General features: G+C 45.6%; 1 long non-coding RNA gene across 3 annotated transcripts in view; it reads left to right on the top strand.

The window, feature by feature from the left end:
* LOC120386756 overlaps window positions 1-27037 on the top strand; it is a 42911-nt gene that overhangs the window by 3115 nt on the left and 12759 nt on the right. For 2 of the 3 annotated variants that reach the window (XR_005589904.1, XR_005589905.1), the window contains exons 3-4: window positions 4219-4395; window positions 8702-8837. This is a non-coding gene — a long non-coding RNA (uncharacterized LOC120386756). Of the gene's footprint in view, window positions 1-4218; window positions 4396-8701; window positions 8838-24377; window positions 24696-27037 lie in introns of those variants that run through there. The other variant, XR_005589903.1, reaches the window with a different exon arrangement.

The following is a 27037-nucleotide window of genomic DNA, read 5'->3' as shown; positions in this document are numbered from 1 at the left end:
TGTGGTTTCGGTATGTTACGTGGATTCATTGCTACCTGGCATGAAAAGAATCTCCAGGATAACAAATTTTGGATGAATAACATTTGTATTAAACATTGTGACCCTCTCCAGATGCATGAACATGTTCACAAATGCCTGGTGGATGTCGGAATCCTTGTGAATAATGATTAATACAATGCCATGAACCCACAATAATAGGATTTATTCTTGATAACATTGCTTAAAATGTTTAATGTGCTGTAATTAGCAGATTTCCAAAGAAAGATGATTCTAAACACTTCGACACCAAACTCAGTCCATATGACCTCATATCACTGCCGCTCCAGACAACTGCCATAATGTCAACATAAGCAAATGTTTTGAGGGTTTCTTCAGGGAATCATTCGTCAATTGCTACTTTCCATTGGAACTGCTGTGCCGTTTTCCAGCTTCTAGGGAAATCATCTCTCTCTCTCTCTCAAATGAGAAATGTCATTGAAATGCTTAATGCAGTTCAGAAGCAGTTTGCCAACCAAATTACTCACTAATTACATTTTAATCCCTTTCTTAGTATACAAAAACATAATCAATTCTTTTTAAAAAAGACAATGGTGATCACACTCTTGTTGCTATGCTGGAAGAATTGTTTTCTCATGCTTGTATTAACATTCCAATAGACGTTTCTCCCCTGGTTAACCCTCAGTGGTGTGAGGCACAAAGGGAAGAGTAAGGCCAGATGTAAGAGGCTGGTTGCATCAATGTGTGAAGTAGGCTGGGGATATAACTGCAGCTGTGCACAATTACGATGCTGAGGACAATGGGTCTTTTAGTTAATCGTGATCGTAGACAGCCGTGGAAAGACCACAGGCAGATGGTGAAGATGAACTGCAGTGGGTGAGGGTGCTAGTCTGACAGACTCTTCTGCTCATTTTCATCTCTGCTATTTTCTTCAGGAGAAGCATCATCCTAAAGGACTTAATTTCCATTCAAAGCTTCCTCCTTGCTTTCCTGCTATTGTCAATCACCATGAAATGACCTTGAAAAATAGCCTGAGTAGCTGCAGCTTCACTGTAGCATTCAAAGCTTCCTCCTTGCTTTCCTGCTATTGTCAATCACCATGAAATGACCTTGAAAAATAGCCTGAGTAGCTGCAGCTTCACTGTAGCATTTAAAGATAGGGAGAGGCGGGAGAAGAGGTTTCCAGCTTACTAGTTTCTGTTCCTCCAAGGCTGCACCTTTTGGTCTCCAATGGCACCAGAGTTGGGGAATATGGTGTTTCAGCTGGATCCAGTGCTGATTTGGAAACATTTTTAAAAAGCCTGTCTGTGTTAGCTGCCTCGCTTCTTCCTTTGGCCATGTTTGCAGAATTCCAGCAAGCCTTACACACATCTTAAATAGCACCAAATCCTGAACATCAAAGACCACAACCCATAGCTGCAAAATTGACACACATACACACAAAAAAAATAGCTGTCAGCTCCCCAGAGCGAGAAGGCAAAAGCTAGCTGGTAAGAAATGAAGAGCAGACAGGTGGATTTGGAGAGGCATGATGCTCTAAGGTATGCAAGGTGATGAGGTCAAAGTCCAGAAGTGGGCTTGTGAGGCATCAAAGTAGTACAGTTCTGTCAGTTTAGAACAATTTTAATGGTCACACCTTGATCTGATAATCTCTTACACTTTCGGTTTTGGGACCAATCTTATTTAACCTTTTTATTATTGACCTTGGTACAAAAAGTGGGAGTGTGCTAATAAAGTTTGCAGATGACACAAAGCTGGGAGGTATTGCCAATACAGAGAAGGACTGGGTATACAGGAAGATCTGGATGACCTTGTAAACTGGAGTAATAGGATGAAATTTAATAGTGAAAAGTACAAGGTCATGCATTTAGGGATTAATAACAAGAATTTTTGTTACAAATTGGGGAGTTATCAGTTGGAAGTAACAGAGGAGGAGAGTATTGGTTGATCACAAGATGACTATGAGCTACCAATGTGATATGGCTGTGAAAAAAGCTAATGTGGTCTTGGGATGCATCAGGCGAGGTATTTCCAGTAGAGATAAGGAGGTGTTAGTACCATTATACAAGGCACTGGTGAGACCTCATCTGGAATACTGTGTGCAGTTCTGGTCTCCCATGTTTAAGAAGAATAAATTCAAACTGGAACAGGTACAGAGACGGGCTACTAGGATGATCCAAGGAATGGAAAACCTGTCTTAAGAAAGGAGACTCAAAGAGCTCGGCTTGTTTAGCCTAACCAAAAGAAGCTGAGGGGAGATATGATTGCCCTCTATAAATATATCAGAGGGATAAATACCAGGGAGGGAGATTAATTATTTAAGCTCAGTGCCAGTGTGGACACAAGAACAAATGGATATAAACTGGCCATCAGGAAGTTTAGACTTGAAATTAGACGAAGGTTTCTAACCAACAGAGGAGTGAAGTTCTGGACCAGCCTTCCAAGGGGAGCCGTGGGGGCAAAAGACATATCTGGCTTCAAGACTAAGCTTGAAAAGTTTATGGAGGGGATGGTATGATGGGATAGCCTAATTTTGGCAATTAATTGATCTTTGACTATTAGTGGTAAATATGCCCAAAGGTCTGTGATTGGATGTTAGATGGTGTGGGATCTGAATTACTACAGAGAATTCTTTCCTGCGTGTCTGGCTGGTGAGTCTTGCCCACATGCTCAGGGTTTAGCTGATCGCATATTTGGGGTTATGAAGGAATTTTCCTCCAGGGCATGCCGATTGGCAGAAGCCTGGGGGGGGTTGCCTTCCTCTGCAGCATGGGGCACGGGTCACTTGCTAGAGGATTCTCTGCACCTTGAGGTCTTTAAACCATGATTTCAGGACTTCAGTGGCTCAGACATAGGTTAGGGGTTTGTTGCGGGAGTGGGTGAGATTCTGTGGCCTGCATTGTGCAAGAGGGCAGACTAGACCAAGGGCAGGCAAACTTTTTGGCCTGAGGGCCGCATCAGGTGTCAGAAATTGTATGGAGGCTGTCCCTCCCCAATCAGCCAGGTGTGGCCTGGCCCCTGCCCCCTATCTGATCCCCCCCTGCTTCTTGCCTCCTGACAGCCCCCGTGGGACTCCTGCCTCATCCATCCCCGCTGCTGTCTGTCCCCTGACCGCCCCTGGACTCTCCAGCCCTAACTGCCCCCCGCTGCCCCATCCAACCACCCCTTCTCCTTGACTGCCCCTGGAATCCCCACCCCCATTCAATCCCCCTGTTCCCTGCCCTCTGTCCGCCCCCACCCCTATCCACACCCTGGCCCCTGACCACCCCCCAAACTCCCTTACCCTCTATCCAACCCCCCTCCACCGTTCTCTGCCCCCTTACCGTGCTGCCTGGAGCACTGGTGGCTGGTGGCGTGGCTGCATCAGGACAGGCAGTCGTGCTACCTGGCTGGAGCCAGCCACACACCATGCAGCACAGAGCTCCGGGTCAGGCCGGGCTCTGCCGCTGCGCTACCCCAGGAGCTTGCAGCCCCACAGCCTAGAGCATTGTGCCGGTGGCAAAATGGTCCCACGGGCCAGGCAGAACGGTCCCGCGGCCCGGTTGTGACCCACAGGCCGTAGTTTGTCCACCTCTGGACTAGACGATCATAATGGTCCCTTCTGACCTTGTATCAGAGGGGTAGCCATGTTAGTCTGGATCTGTAAAAGCAGCAAAGAGTCCTGTGGCACCTTATAGACTAACAGACGTATTGGAGCATGAGCTTTCGTGGGTGAATCCCCACTTCGTCGGATGCAAGCTCATGCTCATGCTTCAATACGTCTGTTAGTCTATAAGGTGCCACAGGACTCTTTGCTGCTTTTCCCTTCTCACCTTAATGTCTATGACTCTATGACCCAGGAACTTCTAGACCTTAACACATGAGCTGCTACAACTTGAGCTAAAGGGTCAAAATGCTGTACCAACTCATGTTCTCCGTGTATTGGCACACAGGGGGACCTATAACTCCCTCTCCAGTAGGTTACACATGCAGCTACCATTAATATTACTGGGAGTTCCACTGCTTATGAAGAGCACTATATGGCCCTAAATGTTCCACTAGCCCTTTGTTTATTTCTGAGCCTTGGTGTATTGCCTGCTACATCTAGGGACTTGAAAAGAATTCAGACAAAAATGGTCATCCTCACAAGTGTGGAAACATTGGCAATGGACATTAACCACAAGTATGATTCCAAGTTTCCAAGCCACAACCACACGGTCCTATCTTGGTTTTTCCTTTCAGGATGTTCTGCTATACTTTGCATTCCTTGAGAAAAATGGACAGCACCGTCTCCTTTGATATTCACAAGGTGATTTTGTGGCTACCGATTGCTGTGTGAAATAACATCAGCGCAGATGCAGCCTGGAAGCAGAGGGGCTATGAAGGAGGTTGGATTTACTTTGGATGCGGCAGCTGTAGGTATATACATCCTCCCACTCACTCCTTTGGCTGGCAGGGTCGAAAACACCAGCATCTTAGCTGGGGTCTTCATAGTCCCTTATGTTTATCTGAGCTGGCAGCATATGTTATTACATTGGACTGTAGGGCAACGTTGTTACTAGATATGGGCAATCTGGGTTTTTTTGTTGTTGAAAATGCAAGCCAAGCCTTAACCTTTAGTGTCATCATTTTTTTTCTGGATAATTAATACAACATAAACCCCTAAAGAATAAAGGTCCTTACCTATTGTGTATAGAACCCCATATAACAGAGCAATGGAATACAGCCCCAGAAACAATCCAATATACACCTGTTAGTTCTTACTAGCTTGGTAAGCAATAAGGCAGGTGTTGGGAGGGAAATAGCTGTTGCTTGTAATTATTAGAAGTGGGAGCACTGGCTGTTGGGAGTCTGAAAGCACAGGAAACAGGAAGGAGGGGGAGGAGTTGAGGAGGCAGAGTGAGAGTTACAGAGGGTGCAGCAGCAGCTCGGTAAAGAGGTTTCCACTTTAAAAATAAAGCCCTGTTGAAGTTTGTTAGTACCTTGCCTGGCTGATACAACATAGATACATCTCATTTACTCAGTTATTAAATGTCAAACATGAGTGCTGGACACACCAAGTAAATACGGCATATGTGCAAATTCCTAAATGAATCTGAAATTGCAATAAATACCTTTTCAATGTCTCTCAAAGGTTGTCCCTCTTGCTAAATGTATGATAGGCATAAAAAGCAGAATGCAAGGGTAATACAGCCCATGGGGACTTCCCTCTATCAGAAAATGAAGAAAAAATAATAGGTGGGAGGGATAGAATGCGGCCTTTCCCCCTGCTATTAAGAGATCAGACAGAAATAATTAGGTCTGGAAAGCCTCTTTTGAGATTTCAGGATAAATGGTGCCGGCTGCCAAATGTTGAGTGAAACTTTAGTCCAGTGCTAATTGTTAAGGAGAAAAGGCCGAGAGCTCATTTTAGCTTATACATTTTCCTTTCTCGTTGTCACGGAGAATAGCTATTCTTGGGCTTAGAACTTTTTTTAAAAAGATTCCTATACGTTTTTGGGCTAACAGCCTGATTGCCACTTGGATAGATACTAATAAAGCCTTTTGAGTCCCACTGCTTGTGGCTGTCTCCTTCTATCATATTTAGATCTCTCTCTCGGGGTGCTATAGAGCTGCCCATCACCTCAGCATCTGAGTGCCTTCATTGTGAAATCTAGAGCAACAGGGAAGCCCCTTGTACTCCTCATGGAGAGCCTGGCATTTCACCCTTTGGGGAGTAAATATGTGGCTTTTGCTATGTTTGGTTTGTTTGCGTTGGTTTGTTCATTTCAGGTATGTATTTATTTATTTTATTTGTTTTTGGGCGGGTGAGCAGATCAGGTGTGTGTCACACACCAGCTGGCTCTTTAAGGGAAGTAGAGCTGAGCCTTGTCTGTGATCTAGCCATAAACTTTCCCAGTTGACCCAGATCTGGACTCAGTTACAGTTAGTGATCCCAGCTGTGGAAAGTCAGGGAGAACTACACACAGAGAGATGAAAACATAGGAGACCCATGTGAGAAGAGGTTAGTAGTGCTTGCTTTCTCTTCCTCTGTAAGAAGGGCTAGGCTAGATGGGTGGAATTAGTTCCTGGAAAAGGGGCAAGAGGCAGAACCTGGGTTGCCCTTTCAGGAGAAGAACAAGGAGCAGAGAGGACCTAGGAAGAGGCCTGAGAACCAGAGCAGAGGCTGCATTAACTACAGGCTATGGGGAAATAGTACAAGGAGTGGCTTGGAGGTAGGAAGTGGCCCAGGGAAACAGCAGTATATCTAAAGGAGCAGAACATAGCTGCTTAATGCAGGGCCCCTGGGCTGGAATCCAGAGCAGAGGGTGGGTCTGGGTTCCCCTACCTACCCCCAAGGAACTGGTGTAAAAGCCCTGGCACAACAACTGTTGAGTTCAGGGTGGGTCTGAGGACTGGCCCAAGAGGGGCAGGAGGATCTTGTCACAGGGTGACACTGTAAGAGGAAAGAGGTCACTGCACCTTTGACTCATTGGTTCCTTCCTAACTAGAGTTGCCACCATTGAGGTACCAAAAAAGTGACTTATAGATTTCCCAGGACAGCTACCTCAAAAAAGGGATGATCCTGGGAAAACGTAGACAGGTGGCAACCTTATTCCTAGGTGGGTTTTCACAGAGGACACCTGGGCTGTGTGAATGGGCGAGTGCCTGAGGGCAGGGAGCCTCAGACAGGAAAAGGGGCTGGAGAGAACTGCCTGGGAGTCAAAAGGCTGGAGGAAGTGTCTGTGGAGAGCTGCAGAAAGCTCTCTATGGGGGAATAGTTAGGAAGCCAGGGGAAGAGCTAGCCTGCTTAACTCCCTGAGCCAAAGAGCCATGGCCAGTGAGGGCTGGAGGCAGGAGCTTACCCCCGATTTCTCCATGCTGGAGAGCTGGAGCCAGGGGAACAGGAAGAGGGCCAGAGGGAATGAGGGATGCTCCTCTGGTGGGAATGGACTTCCAGCAGAGTGTCTAGTAGGCTCCCATGGGGAAGAGCAGGGGGCACTCCATTTAGAAGGGCTGGGGTGGCTGACCTGGCAGAAGGACAGTAGAGGACCAATACGGAGCCTAGGGGATGGCAGAAGATACTAGAGTGCGGTATGTGCTATGCTGTTGTTCTATGTGGTGTGGGATTTTAAGGACAGAGGAAGACAGAGTCCTCTACTGCCAAGTTTACAATGTAAACATAAAGCTTATACATAAACCAGGCTTCCTGTATGGCATGCTCCTTCTGTTTCTCTCTTGTCTGGAGTACAAATGAGGAACAAACTTGAAGCACTGATAATCCCCCAAATTTTAGGCCTTGTATCTGGATGAATATAGGAATATCCCCAAGGGCAGATGGAAGGTTTACCACAGCATCCAATACCCATATGAAAATGATTTTTGGGGAGTATAAGCAATGCAAACTACTCTAGGGATTAGGTGTCTCCCAGAAAATAATTTCTCGGGGCTCTGCATCTCTTGGATAAAAGATTTGGGGATTGGGGGAGTGAAGCACTATAATCCCATGACAGGATTACTTGTTCTGGCAGATAAGAGTCCCTGTGCACTTCCAGACAGTGGCAGATGGATTATGTGGATATGATGTATGTATACAATAAGATATATGTAAGGGTGATGCCTCCACACGTTAAGTAGGCATAGCTATCTAAGAGAGAGCCTGATTCTCTTCTAAATTACAGGGCTTTAAAATCAGTGATAACTCCACTGAAGATAAGTTACACCACAGTAAAGCTAGTGGAAGGAGAAGGGGGCCCTCAAAGAAATTAGTGAGTCTCTGATCCTCGACCCTGCACCAGCTGGAGCTCTTTCCAAAGGGAGCGCAAAGGGTGTATGAAAAACTACCAAAACAGAAGGGTTATAAAGCCTTCATGTTGCATTGGTGTAAAACCACACAAGATACAGGGCTATGGAATCAGGCCCTGAGGGCTTTAGGGAGAAGAACAGAAGGTCTTCCCTCATCCTCGCAAGAAGAAACTTCCTATCAGATGTGTAAAGGGAGCACCATGCAGCGCATGGAAATGTTAATAAAATATAGGGGCTTTCATCTCTGTTCTCACTGAATTCACCCTGGATGGAGAGGCACTAAAAGCTGTAATCAGCTGATAGCTGTTTTGCAGCCTGTCTAAGATGAGCTGCTGGTCTGTGAGGGGGTGTAACTGGCTGTTGTGGCTCTCTACAGGAGGCTCTGCAGTCCTCCTACACCCACTCCCAGGAAGCAGTGAAGTGACAGGAAAGGAGCAGCAAAGGTGGGTCCGCTAGGCCTGCCTAGGGAGGCCTCGTGGAAGCAGCCAATCGCAGCCCAGCAGGCTCAGATAAAAGGAGCTGCTGGGCCTTAGCAGGTCAGTTCAGTGCAGGGGCAGAGAGCTTCTCTCTAGCCAAAGGTGCTTGTGGGCTAAGCAGAGGGTTTTTTTTGACTGCATTTACTTAAACTAGGCTTGCAGGGAGAGAGAGAGGACCTAAGAACCTTAACCCTGAGCTGAAGGTGATGCTAAAAGGGGCTAGGTGGAAAGAAGCAGCAAGGAACTGAAATTGAGCAGCATGTGGCAGCTGTGTGTAGGGTGTCGGTTTAGAGCCTTAAGTAGTGGGCAGGCCCATGGCCACACTGGATAAACCCCAAGAATTGGACCAGGCTTATCTGAGAGCCTGAGCAAAGGAGTGTATTTAAAGGGTCCAGAGCCAGGCTGAAGACCCTCGTGAAGGCAATGGGACTGTTCACTTATTGGATTCTGTATCACCCTGGCAGGGGTTCATTGGACTTCGGTGTGGCCCTCTGGCCAAGCCATGGAAAACCCACCACGGTCAGCGGACCTCCTACGGGGGGCACCAGAGACAAGACAAGGGCTGCAGTACGCACCCAGCTGCTAGAAGGCGCTCAATCGGTGAGTGCCCTGTCACATGATCTCGCTTTTGTTGTTGTTGTTTTTAAGTAGAAATATATCCACATTAGGGATGTGCAAAGTATTCCTAATGAAATAGGAAATTGCTCATAATTCAGGCTTTGTCACATTTTTGTTGTGAATTGGTGCCATTTTGGCAAAAAAAAAATTACTCTTAGTACAGAATATCTTTTGAGGAGAAATTGGCTCCTTTTATGGAGGAAAAGAAGTGTGTGTGGGGGGAATAAACAATTTATGACAGTCACACACTGCTGCCCCACATCACAAAACCACTATAATTTCAATTCACTGACTTCCTTTATTGGTAATTTCTGCTAAGAGGCCAGAACATTTTTCTTCCCCCTCAGAGCATCTATGCAGATATGTTGAACACCAGGACATATGGTACTAGGTACCATGGGCTGCACTGTGTCACAGAATGACACCTAGTTACTGTATCTCTTCTTCTGTGCAAATGTTCCTTAACTCTGTTTTTTAGCCTTGGTTGATGCTGTCACAGTTCTTGAGATAACTTCCCTTATGAACCTTTCCTGGCCTGCTTGAGGGAAGCCCACTAAGCTTCTTAGGAGCAGGCTGTTGGTATTCACGCTCTCAAGACTTGAGACGTGCAGACTCCTGTAATTCAGTGTGATTGCCTCAGCCAGTCTGACTTTAGTTCAACAGCTGCCATTTTGTTCTCTCAGGGCAATGACAGGACTAACTAGTGATCAGCCAGCCTTCATAAATAGGCTTGGCAGAATGTGATTTTTTTTTTATATATATAACTTTGATGGAAAATATCTGTGTGCTTTTAAGCCCTTTTTAAAAAATTTTATCAATTACAATTTCAAGTTGTGCAAAATCATGGGCTTTAAATGTATGAGTTTCCAATTTTTATTGACTTTGAATTTTTATGGTTGTGGGAACTTCTGGGGCATGAGGCAATGAGGAACTCTGACAATAATTTATTTAGTGACAGTGGAGATTGAAATTCAAAAAGTTAAAGCTTTATAAGTGTTACCATGCAAATTGTCAACATCACATGTCAAAATATACAAATTAAATCGTCTTAATTCAAACTTTAAAGTTCTCAAGCAGGCAAAGAAAGGAAAATGCTATCTGTAAGTTTTGATTATCAACAAAATATTTGTCGATAATCATCTGTTTGTGTGTGTACTGTGCAACTGATGTTTATTGACATTTACTGATTAAAAATCTAATCCTTCCAAGCCTATTGATAAAGGAGAGTAGTTCCTCAGAACAAAAGCATTACAGAGAAAATGTCTTACAAACAATAAACAGCTTATATGCCTGTCTGACTTACCAGGTGTTCTCCATCTTCCACATGGAGACCCTCTCAGGTTTCAAAGGTGTGTGTGTGTGTGTGTGACAGACACCTGTCCCTACAACAGGATGGTCAGTTTATATACTTTCCAGTTCTTTGTTTGCTAGGCCTCTTTAATCAAGTCAAACCAGATTATGCAGCTTCCTTCAGGAGATGGGGCTTATTCAGACTTGTTACCTGCTTAGAGATTTGTATTAATCACTCTTTTCCCTTCCCAGCCCCTAATGATTTTGGTTCCTGTAGGAAATCCTGTAACTTCCCCACTGAGCTAGAATACACCCTTTAGACCATAAGGACCCATATAACACACATGAGGTTGATACAATAGTCTTTGCATAGTCCATATATCCATAGCATCTGTCACAGACACTATGGCTCACTTATTTCCAAGGAGGTGTTCATGTTCATTCATGTCTCCTTATTTTAATATTGCGTGCAGTGTGAGATAAAGGCAGGATCAAACAGAAGGGGCAGCCCAGTCCTTATGCTCTGTAGGGGCCATTAAATTCTCCTCCAAATCTCAGCTCAGAAATCAGTTGGTAAAGGATGGAAGCTGGGATCTTCAGGAGTTAGAGTGAGAGAACCTCTGGAAGTTAGTGTGTCAGGCAGCTATCTTTGCACTGCAGTATCACTCTTCCAGTCTTCTAAATTGGAAATGTCTTAGCTCATTAGTCCATAATGTAAAATAGAGACTGTGGGGATTTTGGAAATGGAAAACAAGTGAAATTCCTTCATCTGAAAGTGTGATTTACTGGGCAGGTGTAATTCCACACCCCACCCAGTTAAATATTAAGATCAAATATTAATCTCGTAAGGTTAGTGTGGGTGACTGGCATCTGTATTGGTGGAACAGATCATAACGGCTTCCTAAGATGTAGTGAAATAACAGTATTCTCCAAATTAGAACATGTATGAGAATATCCTTAGCCAGCCAACTACCTGACCAAGAAGGGCCAGTTCTTCCCTGGGAAGGACACTTAATTACATTCTTATTAAATTATTCCTGGTCTTCTCCTCTTTGCTTCCCCACATCCCTGGCTTTCTTAAGAAGACTTGACCTATTTTGTTTTGAAAGGAGAAATCTTCCTCCTTTTGCCCTCAATCGTACTCCTACTGAAGGGCGATTCTCCCTCTGACTTCAATGGGATAGGAATAGCAGGTTCTTCATTGTTCAGTTCTGAATAACAAAAGCACTTGAATGTGTGTCTCATGTCTCTGTGCTGATGTAGAGATGGACCATGCACAGAGGGGATCAAACGCCAGCCTGTCTGTTAGGTGGAGGTTGAGGTGCAGGTTAAAATGTACCCCGTACCTATCAGAAATCACTTAACGGGGCACAGCTGAGAGACACAAGTAATGAGACACAGAGAGGTAGTAAGAAGCCTTTAAAATCCAACTGTAGTTATGATAAATCAGTGGACTGCCTTGACTCCTGGATCACATGAAACACTCTGTCTTCAGAGTTTTGAGACATGATGCTCATTAGCCAAAGTCTTGTTAAATCAGCTCAGGATCCCAGATATGGCTACAAGTAATAACATCTCCAACTGGCATGGACTTTCTATCCTAGGCAAACCAGGAAGTGTGTGCCTGATGCCTGCGCAAATGAGGAGGTTCTGTCAGTCTACGGTTGGATGTGTCGGGGTGTGTGTGAGGGTTTGTTTTGTTTTTTTTAGTAAGTGTGGAACAATTAAGTCCCAATTCAAGAAAGTATCCCTGTAAAACCTCGTATATCGTTCAAAAATAACTTTAAACAAATGTTTTAATCCCCTTTGCTTAAATGGGACTTAACATGACTAACAGTAAGCACAAGTTGAACTGCTTTGCTGAATTGAGATGGGCTTAAAAACACAGGCTTCTGTGTTTTGCTGTACCTGGTCCCAAAGACAGCACTCTCAGCAATGCTCTCACAGCCTCATTTGTTCTCAATGTACATACTAGGGTGTCTTTCCTCTTTCTTTTTATTTCTTCCTTTCCTGCCTTCAGTTTCTTTGCCACAATAGTGGCTGAGTCCTGAGAAGATGCCATTATTATGTAAAGGCCGTTCCAAGATGGTAGGTCTTGCATTTAAACCAGAATGTGGTCAGGGTTAAACTCCAACTCATCTCCTTTGGGAATACGTCCACTGCTGGGGTCCTGCCTCTAAAAATGCTCTGTCTCTTGCACTCAACAGTCATACTCATGGGTTAGTTTTGTTGAAGGACTGCTGCATAGCTGTCTTGGAGGTAGCTCCAATCCAGCCTGTTAGGAATATGTAACCAGGGGAGTACTGACATGATGTGCTTATGTGATACACTGCTGGTTAGTAGGCAGGCTGCCGTGTGCTGCATGACTTTGTTTCCTGGTGACAGTCACTTTCATCCCAGCAAAGAGTGATATTCACTGAGCACGTGACTGCTCTGGTTAGTTTGATGCTTTATGAATCACCCTTCATTGTAAGGCAATGGAAGAAAGCAATTTTTGCTCTGTTTCATGCTTATATGAGAACTTATCTGGTCCTGATTCTCTTTGGCCTGGATGCAGGCGTTGCATTATCTATCTTGTGCACAGAACCTTACTTAAATTCACATCACATAGTGCAGAAGCGATGGGTACCAAACATTACCTGGCATACAGAAGCAATTCAAACTTTGTAGCATCCGAGGAAATGCTTTACTGTAACCGCTTTCAATTTGTGTGAGACAAATATTGACTTATTTCTTTGTGTGAGAAATAAGCTTGAGTGTTTGCAGTGTTCTTACTGCACTGATACGACAACAAAGCCTTATGTAGATGATCTGGCTTAATCCAAACATAGTAAAACTTTACCTTTGACCAGCCCTGAGGTCAAGAACTCACAGATGTAGATTGTATAACCTCTGGTGGTAACAAATGGCCCTTTAATATGTTGGTGCTGAAGAGATGAGGTGGTTATAATGGGTGTCACTTAGAAAACAGCCCAAGAAAATTGAGCATCTAACTCCCTCCTTCAAAGACCCCAGTTAACATTAATGAATTGGCTGCAATGACAGCCACAGCATTCCTAACTGATGAGTCGTCTTACTTGCCTGTTTTCATTCTCCCCAAATAATTTTCAGCAAATCCAATATCTCCCTTCCTGTAACTTACTGCTTGGTTGAGCTCACTTTCAAAGGAAAACAATAAATCTTTAATGTCCACTTTTTAAAAAGACCTTGATGTGAACATTTGGAGATCTTGTATTAGTTTTAAAAAGTCCTGCCTATGTTTTTTTTAATTATTATTATTATTCCTGTAATCAGGCATTACAGTGTCAGATTGGTGGATTCCAGCTATTTGCACTTCAGCCACATTGTTCACTTATGGGGCACGTTTTGATCCCCTTATTCATGTTGTGCAACACCTTCCTCCATAAGTAACCTTCTTGGCTTTATTGGGGCTGTTTGTGGAGGTACTATTGAGCCCGAATAAGGGGAAGCAGAAACTGGCCCTAGAAGATCTGACACTGGAATATGAGCCAGTCATCACCTTCTAAGCATATGATGTCCCTTTTCAAAGGTAAAACTTCCCAGAATTGGGTAAATCAAGATGGCAACTTTGCAAAGTTCAAAGGTACCTTGACATAGTCACAGAAAAGCCTCTTACTAACCCTGTGTTCAGAGTTGCCCAAACATTGTCAGACTAGTTCCCATGTACTTCTAGTTTACACCAATTCTCATAACCAGAACAAGTCCTATCCAGACTTTGCTGTCCCGTAATAATCAGATGAGCTCTTCAGAGGCTCAGTTTCCACACAGATCCTTCTTAGGGACACCCTGTATCAAGCTGTCCTGCAGTGGCTTAAAAGCATGAGTACCAGCCTCAGAACAGACTGTTCAGAAGCAGGGCATAAACCCCATATTGGTTGTGAATTCTATATTAGGTTTCACCAACCAAGTATCAAGTATGAGCACCTCCAAGCACCATAACAGCCTAACCATGGAGACACAGACAGTCACCTTGGCTATTCTGATCTGTCTTGTCACCTAGGCAAGCATGCCTTTGTGATAGATGGTTCCTTATTCCAAAAATCCCAGCAATATTCAGGTTACTCCCAGTCCCAGGGGACCAGTCATTTACCCCAGGTTGATTGCACCTTAAATCTCACACCAAAGAAGCTTGTAGCCAATAGAATAATACAGACATATTACTTAAGAAAAAGAAAGAGAATTATTTAAAAGTGAAAGCAGGTAAACATATATTCACACAAATGAGTTCCAGTCTTAAATCTCAAAAGATAATAAAAGCTTCTATAATAAGCAAACCCTATATGGCCTTTAAGGCTAACCCAGGCCAAGCACTGGGAACTTTTGCTTATGGTAAGTAATCCTTGCCACTCAGGGTATGTCTACACAGCAAAGAAAAACTTGTGACTGGCCCATGCCAGCCGGCTCTGGCTTGGGCTGCAGGGCTGCTTCATTGTGGTGTAGACTTCCGGACTCGGGCTGAAACCTGAGCTCTGAGACCCTCCCACCTCACAGGGTCCTTGGATCTGGGCTGCAGCCCGAGCCCAGACATCTACAAAGCAGTGAAATATCTCCGCAAGCATGGGTGGCATGTGAACACCCCGTTTGGGGAGGCTAGCCCCCCTGGCCCTGCCCCTTCTGCTCGCCCACCAGAGCCTCAAGCACCCACCCCCACTGCAGCCGGAGGAGCCCTGGCCATACTTCCCTGGGGTGCCGGGCTGATCTGAGTGCTGGGCTGACCCTGGGCCACTGGCTGAAGGGGACTGGCAACTGAGCGCCAGCTCCAGGCCACCAGTCCGAGTTGAGCCCCTGCCAGCTTCAGGGGGAGAGGGTAGAGATGAAGCCAGGATGGGCCATGGGCTGGGCTGTGGGCAGGGGCCATGGCGTGGGTTAGGGGGGAGGCTTTGCCTATGATACCTGCTGCCCATTCTTGCGAACCAGAATTAGCCACGGGTGTCTAGCTGCTGTGTAGACATTTCCTCAGAGTCCAAGCAGTAGAAGAGATACAGTTTTCCCCTGTTAGATCTTTTTATTCCTTCCCGCTTCTGCTTAGAGTTGCTAATTCAGCTGTTGTGAGGAATTCAGTCACACGTCTCCTCTTCACGGCATGGGGGGAGCAATCAACAGTCTTTTGTCTTCTGATGTTCCACAATGGTTTGTCTGGTTTTGATGGGCCTTCCATTGTTGGGCAGGAGATGAGACCTCCCAGCGGAAAGTAGTATTTCAGACATTAATGCCTCTCTCCTGGCTGGTGATTTACAGTTAGAGCAACCACTTAAATAGCATGGGCTGTGGCTATTATAAGTGAGAGATGCTTGCAAGTTGCTGCATGCATTAAAGACTCAACACCTTTTTATAACTCTAATACCTATCTTAGCAATAGTAACACACAGGTGAGCCAGGCTGCTTCCAGCTATGTACTTGCCAGTGTTCAGTAGAGACCTTGGAGCAGGTGTAGGAAAACTTTTTGTCCCGAGGGCCACATTGGGGTTCCAAAACTGTATGGAGGGGCGGATAGGGAAGGCTGTGCCTCCCCAAACAGCCTGGCCCCTGCCGCCTGTCCGCCCCCTCCCACTTCCTGCCCTCTGACTGCCCCCCTCAGAACTCCCGACCCATCCAACCCTCCCTGCTCCTTGTCCCATGACCACCCCCTCCCAGAACCCACTGCCCTAACTGTCCCCTGGGACTCCACCCTCTATCCACCCCCTCCCACTTCCTGCCCCCTGACTGCCCCCCTCAGGACCCCCCACCCATCCAACCGCCCTGCTCCTTATCCCCTAACCGCTCCCTCCTGGGACTCCCCACCCTATCCCTCGCTCCCACTCCCCTGACTGCCCTGACCTCTGTCCACACTCCTGCCCCCTAACAAGTCCTTTGGGACTCCCATGCCTATCCAATCCCCCCATTCCCCCTCCCCGGATGCCCGCCCCCCCAAAAACTCCACCCCATCCAACCACCCTCTGCTCCCTGTCCCCTAACTGTCCCCCTCGGACCCTCTGCCCCTTATCCAACCCCCTGCCCCCTTACCATGCTGCTCAGAGCAGCATGTCTGGCAGCCACGCCACCCGGCCGGAGCCAGCCACACCGCCATGCTGCCTGGCAGGAGCTTGCAGCTCTGCTGCCGAGTGCTGGCAGCACGGCGAGCTGAGGCTGCGGGGGAGAGGGGACAGCAGGGAAGGGGCCGGGGAATAGCCTCCCTGGCTGGCAGCTCAAGGGCCGGGCAGGATGGTCCCATGGGCCGGATGTGTCCCGTGGCCCTAGTTTGCCCACCTCTGCCTTGGAGCCTTGGCATGAGCTGGCACCTGATCTGCCAGCATCACACTCTTTATCCCAGGCGTGTGTAGCATTTTTATGGCTTCATCATGGCTCAGTATTTACCTGACCTCACACATGGAGAGTCTCTAATCTCAGCTGATGGAGGTTCCTGAGACCTGTCATATCTTATATATCATTCACAACCATTATTTGTGAAGTGTTGCTACCAAAGGAAGCTAACAAACTCTCTCTTTCCCAAGCTGCCCTTTCAGCTACTGCCTAAGCAGGCTTTTTAAAGCCAAGCCATTTGGGAGCCTCTCCACTTAAAATGTGTTCCAAATGGTTCTCCAAGAAGACACGGTTTACTTCAGTTTATACAGCAATGTTAGAGAGACACCCCCCCTAGACATTCTTATCTGGTGGAATTTGAGCTGCCCGGCTGGTGTTTAAATTGAAGCAGATTTTTTTTCCCTCTTGAACACACTGAGATGGGAATATCTGCAGCCATCTCAAAGACAGGGAGAGGCACGTTCTTATCAGTCCCCCTTTAGGAAACTAGCATGAAGGATTGCAGGTCTCAAACCCTGGTGTGCAAACTGTGACCAGGCGACCACCAGCTGTCTTCTCTCTGGAACCAGCAGGGAAAGAGACTAGAAGAACTGAGGCCCACCAGAGGCTCCACCGATGAAGCTCCCGATCAGAACAGGTGTCCAGCCCCACCAATTGGCCTGGATACACTACTTAAGTCAGAAGGAGGCACAGGAAGGTGTCTGAGTTTACTTTTGTCCTGCTGGTGTACTGGACCCGGATGCTGGCTTGACCCTGGCACTGTTCCCCAACTGCGGCTCAACCCTTGGCATGGATGTCTGACTCCAGTCCTGACCCTCAGTGTGAGTCCTGACCACGAACCTCGGAGCGATCCTGAGTCTGACCTTGGGTCTAACCACTAGGCATGATTGCCCATGCCTTGGTCCTTACACTTACCTTGAGACAAAGGAGTTGATTTACGTGTTCTGGAGGAATGGCTTACTGCCATGAGTCAGCCATATGATGCTGTGTAATGGACACACTAAAGGTGGAAACTGTTGTACAGATGCCCTGGACTTCATACTGTGCTTGTATTATCACATGCAACCTTAAATTACCTTGCAGGGTCCTCAGAAGTTGGGGATTTAAAAGGAAGGTCACAATCCCACTATGTGGTAGGCCCAAGATCCGCTTGCATTCACACTCTTAATTCCTGTTTAGAGGAAACCCACATCCATTGTTTTCCTTTCACCCAGGGAAATGAGTGGAATCACGACTAAGCACTAGGGTACTACTCTTCTAGCAGGAGGAATTTGAAAGGCAGATTTGAGGCACTGTGACCTAATGGATAGAACAGTGGCCAGGGGCTCAAGAGATCTGGATTTTATTCCCAGCTATGCTACTGGGTGATCTTAAGCAAATCACTTACTGCTCTGTTCCTCCATTGCCTGAGCTGCAAAATGGTGGAGATCTACCTATTGAAAAGTACTATATAACAGTTAAGTATTATCACCTGCACATTTGATCACAGTTGAATGGACAATGAATCAACTGCACAAGGTGTAAAAAGGTGTTTAATTTTCAGTGTAGGTTGTCTAAAAAGAACCCCAGGCCTCTGTAAACTATAAGAGTCCTGTATTCGACTACACAGGAAGTGCTGCTGAATGAAGAATGACGGATGTTGCAGTATTGCAGCAGATAACTGTGCTGTAGATGTGGAAGTGCTCTGTCTGCCAGGAATAGTCCACTGAACGCTGCTTGGTCTGTTGCCCGACTACCAAAGGCCCTGATTCAGGAAAACATGAAAGTATATGCTTAACCTCATGCTTAAGAGCCCTTACCGAATACAGATAGGTTCCACTTCAGGAAAGTACGAGATCACAGGTCAAGTCCTGACCCCACTGAAGTTCCTGACAAAACTTTATTGACTGGAACAGAGCCAGGATTTCTCCCATTCGTCTTGGGCATTAACATGACAGTTTGAGATCTGGGGAAATGTTGCTAACCGTCCCTAGATGTGAGTGTTTGAGTAGTTGGATGATGGCAAGGTCTTCTGTGGATGTCATTAGTTATTCTGGCATAAAACTGGGGTAAGAGTGGACAATTAGGCACAATAACTATGCTAACTAGTGACAAAATAAATAGGCCCATAACCCATTTAAGACAGTAAGAGACTGAATACATTCTTTGGTTCCTCCAACCAATATAGCTTTTGAATTGCTAAATATTAATGGCAGATGAGAAAAGGCAGAGTAGGTAAATAATGCAGCAGTGTGGAAAACTGCTTACGCTTTTGCTAACTGATTCTGCCTTTTTCTAATTATCTCTGAACAATGAAGTGCCAGAGTGATAACCCTAGGAAAAAAAGAATAAATCAAGCTATTCTTCTAAGTCTTTGCTGAAACGATACCAAAAGGTAGAAAGACTATTAGATTATAATGCTAATGTTAAAAATATGTGGACAAATGTCCTGAAGCAACAGTGGGAATCTGGAGGGGTAGAATGGAATAACTGTACTGCTAGTGGGAGAGTGGCTGGATAACTCCCAACCAGCTCATTGCCCTGAAAACACAAGAACATAAGAATTAACACACCAAGTCAGACCAGTGCTCTATATAGGCCTGCATTGTCCCCTGTGCTTAATTTGTAGTTAAAGATGTACTGGGGATCAAGCCGTTAATTAGGTGCTGAGGCTTGAGCAACTTTTTAACTTTCATAACTGATGCGGCAAGCCCAGAGATGCTGGGGTTATGAATGGCCACACCTAGAGGTGCTGGGGCTCAGCCCTGCCACAGTTAAACCTCTGAGAGAGGCAAGTACCAGATGCTTCCAGACATGGTGCCAGAAACCCTAAAGGGGACTGTGAGAGTTTGACTCACTCACAGAGCTCCCCTTTATGGCCAGGCATGGCGTTGCTGGGCTGTCTCCCTCAGTTGTCTCTGTCAAATGACCACTTAGGCCTGCTGATGGTTCATCTCTTCTTCTAGCTGGGTGTCACAGTCCCACTCTTTCTGGAGTAAACCAAGAGTCCAACCATCTGCCAGCCTCAAGTTCAGCCTTCAGCCTGACTCTAGACTCACTAGTCTTTGCCTTTTGTATGGGGGATTTCAGTAGCCCTTGCCCCTCATCTCAGAGAATTTCCACATCGCCTTCCTCAGTGGGCCACTAGGGGAGCCCCATCCCTCCCTCTCTGGGTTCTGGTCCACAGTCCCTTTTAAGAGCATCCAAGGCCTGACTATGCCAATCTCTTGCTGCCTCCCCAGACCACTTCCAAGACAGGATGACGTAAAGTCTTTCCCAGCTTCTTCCTGGGCTCACTACGTATAGTCATCTCTCTCTAGGCCTCTGCCAGAGGCCCACTGCAGAGCTTCTGAGCTCTTTCTGCCATCGAGCTGGTTCTGCTGCAGGAGAATCTCTCTGCACCCGGGCAGGGCAATTCTGGCACCAGTTACTGCAGTGCTACCTGCTGACCACCAGGATCCATGGGTCACATCAAGGCTATGGACAAGATTCTGCCTAAGAGCCCTCTACCTGCCGGATGGAGTGTGTTGAGGCCCGGGGGCAGTTCCTAGGAAGGGCATGCTAGAACGATATCTCTATTGCCCTATGAGAAAGTGGAGCTCGGATCAGGGGTTGGGTCATAGACTTGCCCTTCCCCTTCATTCCAGCAGTTAGTCAAAAGTGGGTTTGATGCTCCCCAACAAGGAGAACAAGGGAGGGAGGGATCCTGGTGCTGGGGCAAGCCAGAATCTGGCCCACATCAAGTGGCATCTATGTAGCTAGACCTCCTCTAAGATTGGGTGACAAAGGCCTTCTGGCTAATTCTGCTTGGAGCATCTGACAGCCAATGGTTGTCAGGGGTGTTTTCACAGTTGTATGCATATTACTGTAGAGTGTCTAGAAGAAGAAAGCCCACAATCTCTCACAGTATCCCTAAAATCACAGTAGAAGGAGTTAAATGGGTCAGCAAGAACCTGAGAGGGTCCAGAAGGTGACATGTACATGGATGTTAGAAAACCTGGGTGGGGAAAAAAAACAACTTATGAGTTGATTAAAAGATGACCACATCATCCAGTGGTAACTGTTTTAATTCATAGGAAAGAAGACTTGCATGATATCATAAACCACAGAATCATCAGTTTATTTTAGTCTTAAACAAGATCTTCCCTAGAGGATAGCTGAGTGCACTTCAGGGATTCCCTGTCTACCATCATCCAGGAGAGCAGATTGACTTGCTGTTTGTGAGCAAATTCCAGAGAAGGCTTCTCTGTTCAGCAAGCCACAGTGCACTGGCACTGATAGACCTCTTGAAGTGTTGAAAATGTTGACAAAAACATGGGGAGAAAATGGAGCAGAGGAGCCATGTGGGCAAATCATGAAACCCATTGATGTGAACAGCTGAGTGATGTTAAGGCCAGATCCATGCATGGGTTGTGGATCAAGAAGTCTTCTCAACTTTTCTCCCTTGCACAAAGCCCAGGAACACTCCCATGCCTGAGCTACCTTGAGTGCAGGGATTTCTCCTTTCTAGCTCGCTCTCAGGGCACTAGCTTCCCCAAAAGTGTAAAGAATGTTGGACGAAACAAAGGGGACCGCCTGATGGAGTCATCATTAAGGGTGCCCTCCTTCCCACCATTCCTGCGTGAGATGGCTCTGGTCTGTTGGAAACAGGATATTGGTGTAGATAGACTCCGGCTCTGATTGAGTCAGGCAGAATGTCCCAATATTCCTATTAAGGTCTCATTTTATGCTGGGTTTACACCAGTCTAACTCAGCTGATGTCAGTGGGACTAATTCCTTATATACACTGGCGTGACAGCAGAATGCGCCCTACTTTCATTCCTAATGTAGCTCCATTGGTTTCAGTCAAGTTACCCCATGGATGAATTTGTCCCGTGGTCCACAAAAGACCTAAAGGATCAACTCCTGCCTTCAGTTGCATGGATATAACTCTTATTAAAGTCAATGGGGGTCACAGCTATGTTACTGGGGCTCCCTAAAGTTCTGCTGGAACCCTAATTTATATGAAAGCTTAGTTTCCACTGATGTAAATTCAGCTAGTGACCTGTTGAAACCGAACCCCCTGCTGCAAGGCACGTATGGACCACTTGAAGGGGGTCAGGAAGAAACTGTTCCATATAGTATGTTGTAACTCGCTATTCCTGGGAAGTGAACACAGAAGGTCAGTGAACAAAGTTGATGTTAATGAAATATTTTATTTGAGAGAATATTCCTGTATTGAGGTATTTGGCCATTTCTAGCCTCAGTCACCTCTTTGTGCATCCTTAATGGTCACCTCCGCAGCTGTTCTCTTAACCATGTGCAGGAGGCACAGAACAGAGAAGCTTGCTCTTAGGTGCGACCAGAAACCTATAATCTGAGTTTTAATGTGAAAGGGCGTCATTAGCGAAATGTAAAAGGTGCAGAGGACTTCACTTAGCTCTTGTGTTGTTGTTAGATGGGTGTGAACAGTTTTATACCAGAAGTTCCCCTGTGCAGTGGCACCTTTGGGGCTCTGCAGATGCAAAATGGTGCTTTAAACTGGCTTATCCAACCCTTAAAGGATATCCCCTGCATGCAGAGCTAGGGATGCCCTGATTCTTGGAGACTGACACAGGAAACATATCCATGCAATCCGTATCCAAGGACGTAAGGTCCCTGCATCCCGGCCACTGGGATTGAGTTAACCTAACTCAATAGAAGGCATCTTCAAGCTAAAATAATAGTGGAGTTGCACTGAATTAATGTCTAAACCAATTTAGTTACATTAATGCAATGTTCTTGTGTAGGCGAGGCCCAAGGAGCTGTTAAGAGCTGCACTCAGAGAAACTGTCTGTAATGCATAACATCACCACCTTTATTAAACCTACTGCTTATGAATAATGCTACATATGCTTATATGCCAGCAGATGGTGCTACATATATGTATCTCACCACCTGAATTTACATATGCCACATTTACATATCTACTATAGAACACTTCCATAAAAAGCTTGTAGACAGCTCATGTAAGTTGGAGCAGCCTTCAGGTTTCTCTGAGTTGTCCTAGGGGACTAGCTTGATGTTGGATGGCCTTGAGTTTAGGAAAGTGAAAAGATTGTGTAAAGCCACCTTTATACCGCTATTCCTTTGCTGGGTTGAGTGCGCCTACAGTTCTATTCCAAAGACATAAATACATTTACTTCTGTTGTATCCCTAGGGAAGCAAGGGGATCAGACTCCTAATTGATGTAAAATAAATCCTATCGGGTTATGTAAGTCTTTGGGCTCTGGAACTGTTTTATTTTCTTTTTTTTTTGAGAGAGAGAGAGAGAGAGAGAAATATATATTATAGTGTTATAAGTTTAGTTGTGACAAGATGTGCAAAGTTGAGAGTTCCAAAAAAATAATGTTAATTAAAAAAACATTGTAAAGATCCCCAAAGCTTCCCAGTAGAGTTTAATAAATAAAACAATAATTGGATCCATAAAGTACAACAGGCATGTGCCAGGAAGCTATCACCTTCGGATTAATCAGCATCCAGGATTTGTACCAGTCTAGTGACAGGAATTCTTTGTACTATACAGTCTGTATTTATTACAGTTCAAGATGTACAATGGTACAGGGGAGAACAAATCAGGTCAGAGAGGGTAGGTATTTCATGACTTCACATTATATATTCATTTCCCTCTTATTCAAGAGGACTCAAGTGAGGCTTACACTGAGTAGTCAACTGAAAATCCAGCTGCTTCATTCAGTAGAGTTCAGGACCCAGCAGCTGCAACTCATGTCATTGAAAATGTGGCTTCTTCACGTAGGTGCCTATAACTGGGTGCTGTTGGATATTGAGCTCTCCCGAAAATCTGATCCCTCTATTAGGTAGAAACCAATCACCCTTTGCTATGGTAAGTCTCTAATACAGTAATCTGTTGGGCTGATCCACCAAACAGGAAAAGTGAAATCATGCTTGATGTGGCCCAGTTGCAATTCTCTTCATAGGACTGTCTTTGTTAACAGAGGTTTAAAACAAAACAATGCCATTTGAAACAGCCTCCCTGCGCCTCAGGACCAGGTCTCCAGGGCTTCATAGCACATAAATTTGTTTTACTCTTGTCTCCATGCCGTCAGTGGAAGGAAGGCTGGTTTTCTGGGCTGGGATTCAGGAAGTCGGAGTTCTGTTCTTAGCTCTGACACAGATTTCCTGTGATTTCCTTAAGCTAGTCATTGAACCTCTCTGGGCCTCAGTTCTCAATCTGTACAATGGGAATAACATTTCACCTGAGGTGAAGGTGTTGTGAAGATCAATTTCTTAACGTTTGTCAGGTGCTCAGGTGCTTCAGTGATGAATATATCTGCAGCTAGAGAGAGAAACTGTTTGCAATATTATACAGATTTTTTGTATTGCTGATGCATAACCACTTTATAGAAGTTATCAGTGGGGAAAAGCCTGAGGTTTTGACCTCAGGGATTTAAGTAAATGTGCAAAGGTTGAGGTGTTATGATTCTGAGAAAGCAGGCCCATCATTCCCAAGTGCCTTACCAAAATGAATACTTGTGACTTTACCTAGATAAATGTATCAGTCCTTCACTACTAAATATCTTACAGTGCTTATCTGGTCACCTAAAAATCTTCCTCTTTCCCAGTGGAAATAAACCCAATTTACTTCCCTAAGGACACCTTACATTATTGATACCTGGAAATATCTTCTTTGCTTTGTTTCCTACCCTTACCAAGACAATAATACCCTTCCTAATAGCCTAAGAACCTTAGCCAAGACAGACTCACTGGCCTTCAGTAAGGCAGGGGAACTACTTATTCTCCAGAGGACACAAACATTGCATGAAACAAAAATAAACCAGAACAAGTGAAAAATTGAGAGTCAGATCTTTGGCGCTTGAGAGAGATTGACATCCATTGTGAATGAGTGACCTGGGCATATTTCTACTTCACCGAACATTTTTTTTTCTGAAACAGGCAAGCAGGTTCAGGTCCTTATTGAATGCCTCTGATTGAAAGCTAGATCAGCTGCTAGGAAGAGCATTGAACCATCTGGAAGTGAGACACAAAAACAGATTGCACCATTAGGGTTTAGGAGGAAGACAGTGTGGAGCATGTCAATGAACTGTGCAACAGCATCATGAAAGGAAACACCTTCTTACTGTCTAGAATCACCTAAAACAAAGACATATGGCCACCCGGCACTGGGATGAGGAGCACCTGCTTGGACTAAGGGAAATTATATTACAGGGTTTTTAGAAGCTCCTGAGATATGGGTCCTACAGGTGAAAAGAAGGGGGCCTGTTCCTGTTTTAATAAAAGGTCTTAGTCTAATGCAGGGGTTCTCAAACTGGTGGTTGGGACCTTTCAGGAGGTTGTGAGGTTATTACATGGTGGGTTGTGAGCTGTCAACCTCCACCCCAAGCTCTGCTTTGCCTCCAGCATTGATAATGGTGTTAAATATATAAAAAAGTGTTTTTAATTTATAAGGGGGGGTGGTTGCACTCAGAGTCTTGCTATATGAAAGGGGTCACCAAAAAATGTTTGAGAGCCACTGGTCTAATGCGTATGAAAGCTGAGCGTTCCTAGTAAATGGAGAAACATGTGTGTCTCAGGAATGAAAATCCGCTTGGAACTTGTAAATTGAATGATGAAGAGCTGGGTGAAAAATTGCCTGGAGCCCATGAAGAGGAGACAGACCCATCCAGACTTTCTGTCAAGCTAACTATGCATTTGTTTTATAATAGGCTTTACCCAACTGAAAGTTTGTGGGTCAGATCCTCAGCTGCTGTAAATCAGTACAGCTCCATGGGCTTCAATGGAACATGTCTGAAACACTCTCCCTGCCTCTAACTGAATATGTCAGGTGAAAGTATTCAAAACTCTTGCCCCTTTGAAGTCAACAAGAGTTCATAGAATCATAGGGTTGGAAGGGACCTCAGGAGGTTATTGTAGTCTAACCCCCTGCTCAAAGCAGGGCTAATCCACAGACAGATTTTTGCCCCAGATCCTTAAATGGCCCCCTCAAGGATTGAACTCACAAGCCTGGGTTTAGCAGGCCAATGCTCAAACCACTGAGAGATCCCTCCCTCACTGCGTTCTGAGGAGTCAGGATTTCACAATTTATAGTCACAATTTAAAGGGCCATATCCTTTGCTCAGGAACACAAAGTGGCTGGAAAGCTGCCTTAAGAGGGCAGGTTAGGATTCCCCCCCACAATAGGAGAATCCTGTAGTCTGCTCTTTGAAGAGATATGCTGAGGGTTGGGCTAGTCATGTCACACTGGTACTGGAATGTGCAGCACACTGGCTAGTTTTTGGATGGCAGAACAGTGGAAGTAATTTAAAACTTCTCTACAGGGTGAGTTAGTGTGCAGCAAGCCAGGGTGTGAATCTATAGAACACTGGCTTGATACGAGAGTACATCAAAGAGCACTACGGGACGTTCAGTGCACGGTGGCAGGTTCCACAAGGTGAGGTAGTGCACAGCAATCTGTCGCACTGTAGATTCACACCCTGGCTTGCCACGCACCAACTCACCATGCCTTGCCATAGGCAGCTCTTCTCCCAGAACAAAAAAGGACCCTCTATAGACATGTGGATAATCTAGGGTCCTATGTGTAAGAAGTGGATTTTTGACCAGAACTTCCATCCTGGACCTGGGAAACCATTCCCTGATGAATGTGTTGTCAAACCCAACCCTTTCCTGTGAAAAGTCTGTCAAGGAATTCAGCATTTTTCTGACAAATGTTTTGTGGAACAATTCCCAGCCACTTCTAGTTTTCTGATGCTTAGATACTACAGGGATGGGGGCCAGATTGAGAGAAATCTGTAGGTGACTGTCCTACTGTTCCAGAGAAGTTGGCATGTTTCCCATGCCTGGTTCTGCCTCAGTGCTCCCAACCCTGTAAACTGTTATAAATCTCCTCCGACAGGCTGTTAGGGAGATTGCCCTCAAGAAGTAGAGCAAGTGCCAATATTGCCCCTGGACAAGTGAGGCAGTATATCACATGACAACAGCGCTTCTATTCCAGCTTCTTTAATTAAAGAAACGCCAGGACTGGCACGCAGAACCAACGGCCGGGAGCGCTCCCAACTACAGTGGCTGAATTTGGCACATCGGGATTCATTAGAAATCTTTTCATCTGCCAAGGCCAGGATGGAATCTGCCGTAAACAGTCTCACTTGCAACCTGCATTCAGGGATCACTGTAGAGCAGGGGTCGGCAACCTTTCAGAAGTGGTGTGCGGAGTCTTCATTTATTCACTCTCATTTAAGGTTTCACGTGCCAGTAATACATTTTAATGTTTTTAGAAGGCCTCTTTCTATAAGTCTATAATATATAACTAAACTACTGTTGTATGTAAAGTAAATAAGGTTTTTAAAATGTTTAAGAAGCTTCATTTAAAATTAAATTAAAATGCAGAGCCCCCCGGACCGGTGGCCAGGAGCCGGGCATTGTGAGTGCCACTGAAAATCAGCTTGTGTGCCGCCTTCGGCACGCGTGCCATAGGTTGCCTACCCCTGCTGTAGAGAATTTGAAGAAGGAAGGAGGAGGAGATGGAACGAAGAGGTGGGGGCATAGGTGCTGGAAGTAGGGGTGCTGCTGCACCTCCTGGTTTGAAGCGGGTTCCATCA

The sequence above is a fragment of the Mauremys reevesii genome, linkage group 19, assembly GCF_016161935.1.
Source record: "Mauremys reevesii isolate NIE-2019 linkage group 19, ASM1616193v1, whole genome shotgun sequence".
Classification (NCBI taxonomy): domain Eukaryota; kingdom Metazoa; phylum Chordata; order Testudines; family Geoemydidae; genus Mauremys; species Mauremys reevesii.
The sequence above is the reverse complement of the archived record's forward strand: the minus strand, read 5'-3'. Positions and strand labels throughout refer to the sequence as shown.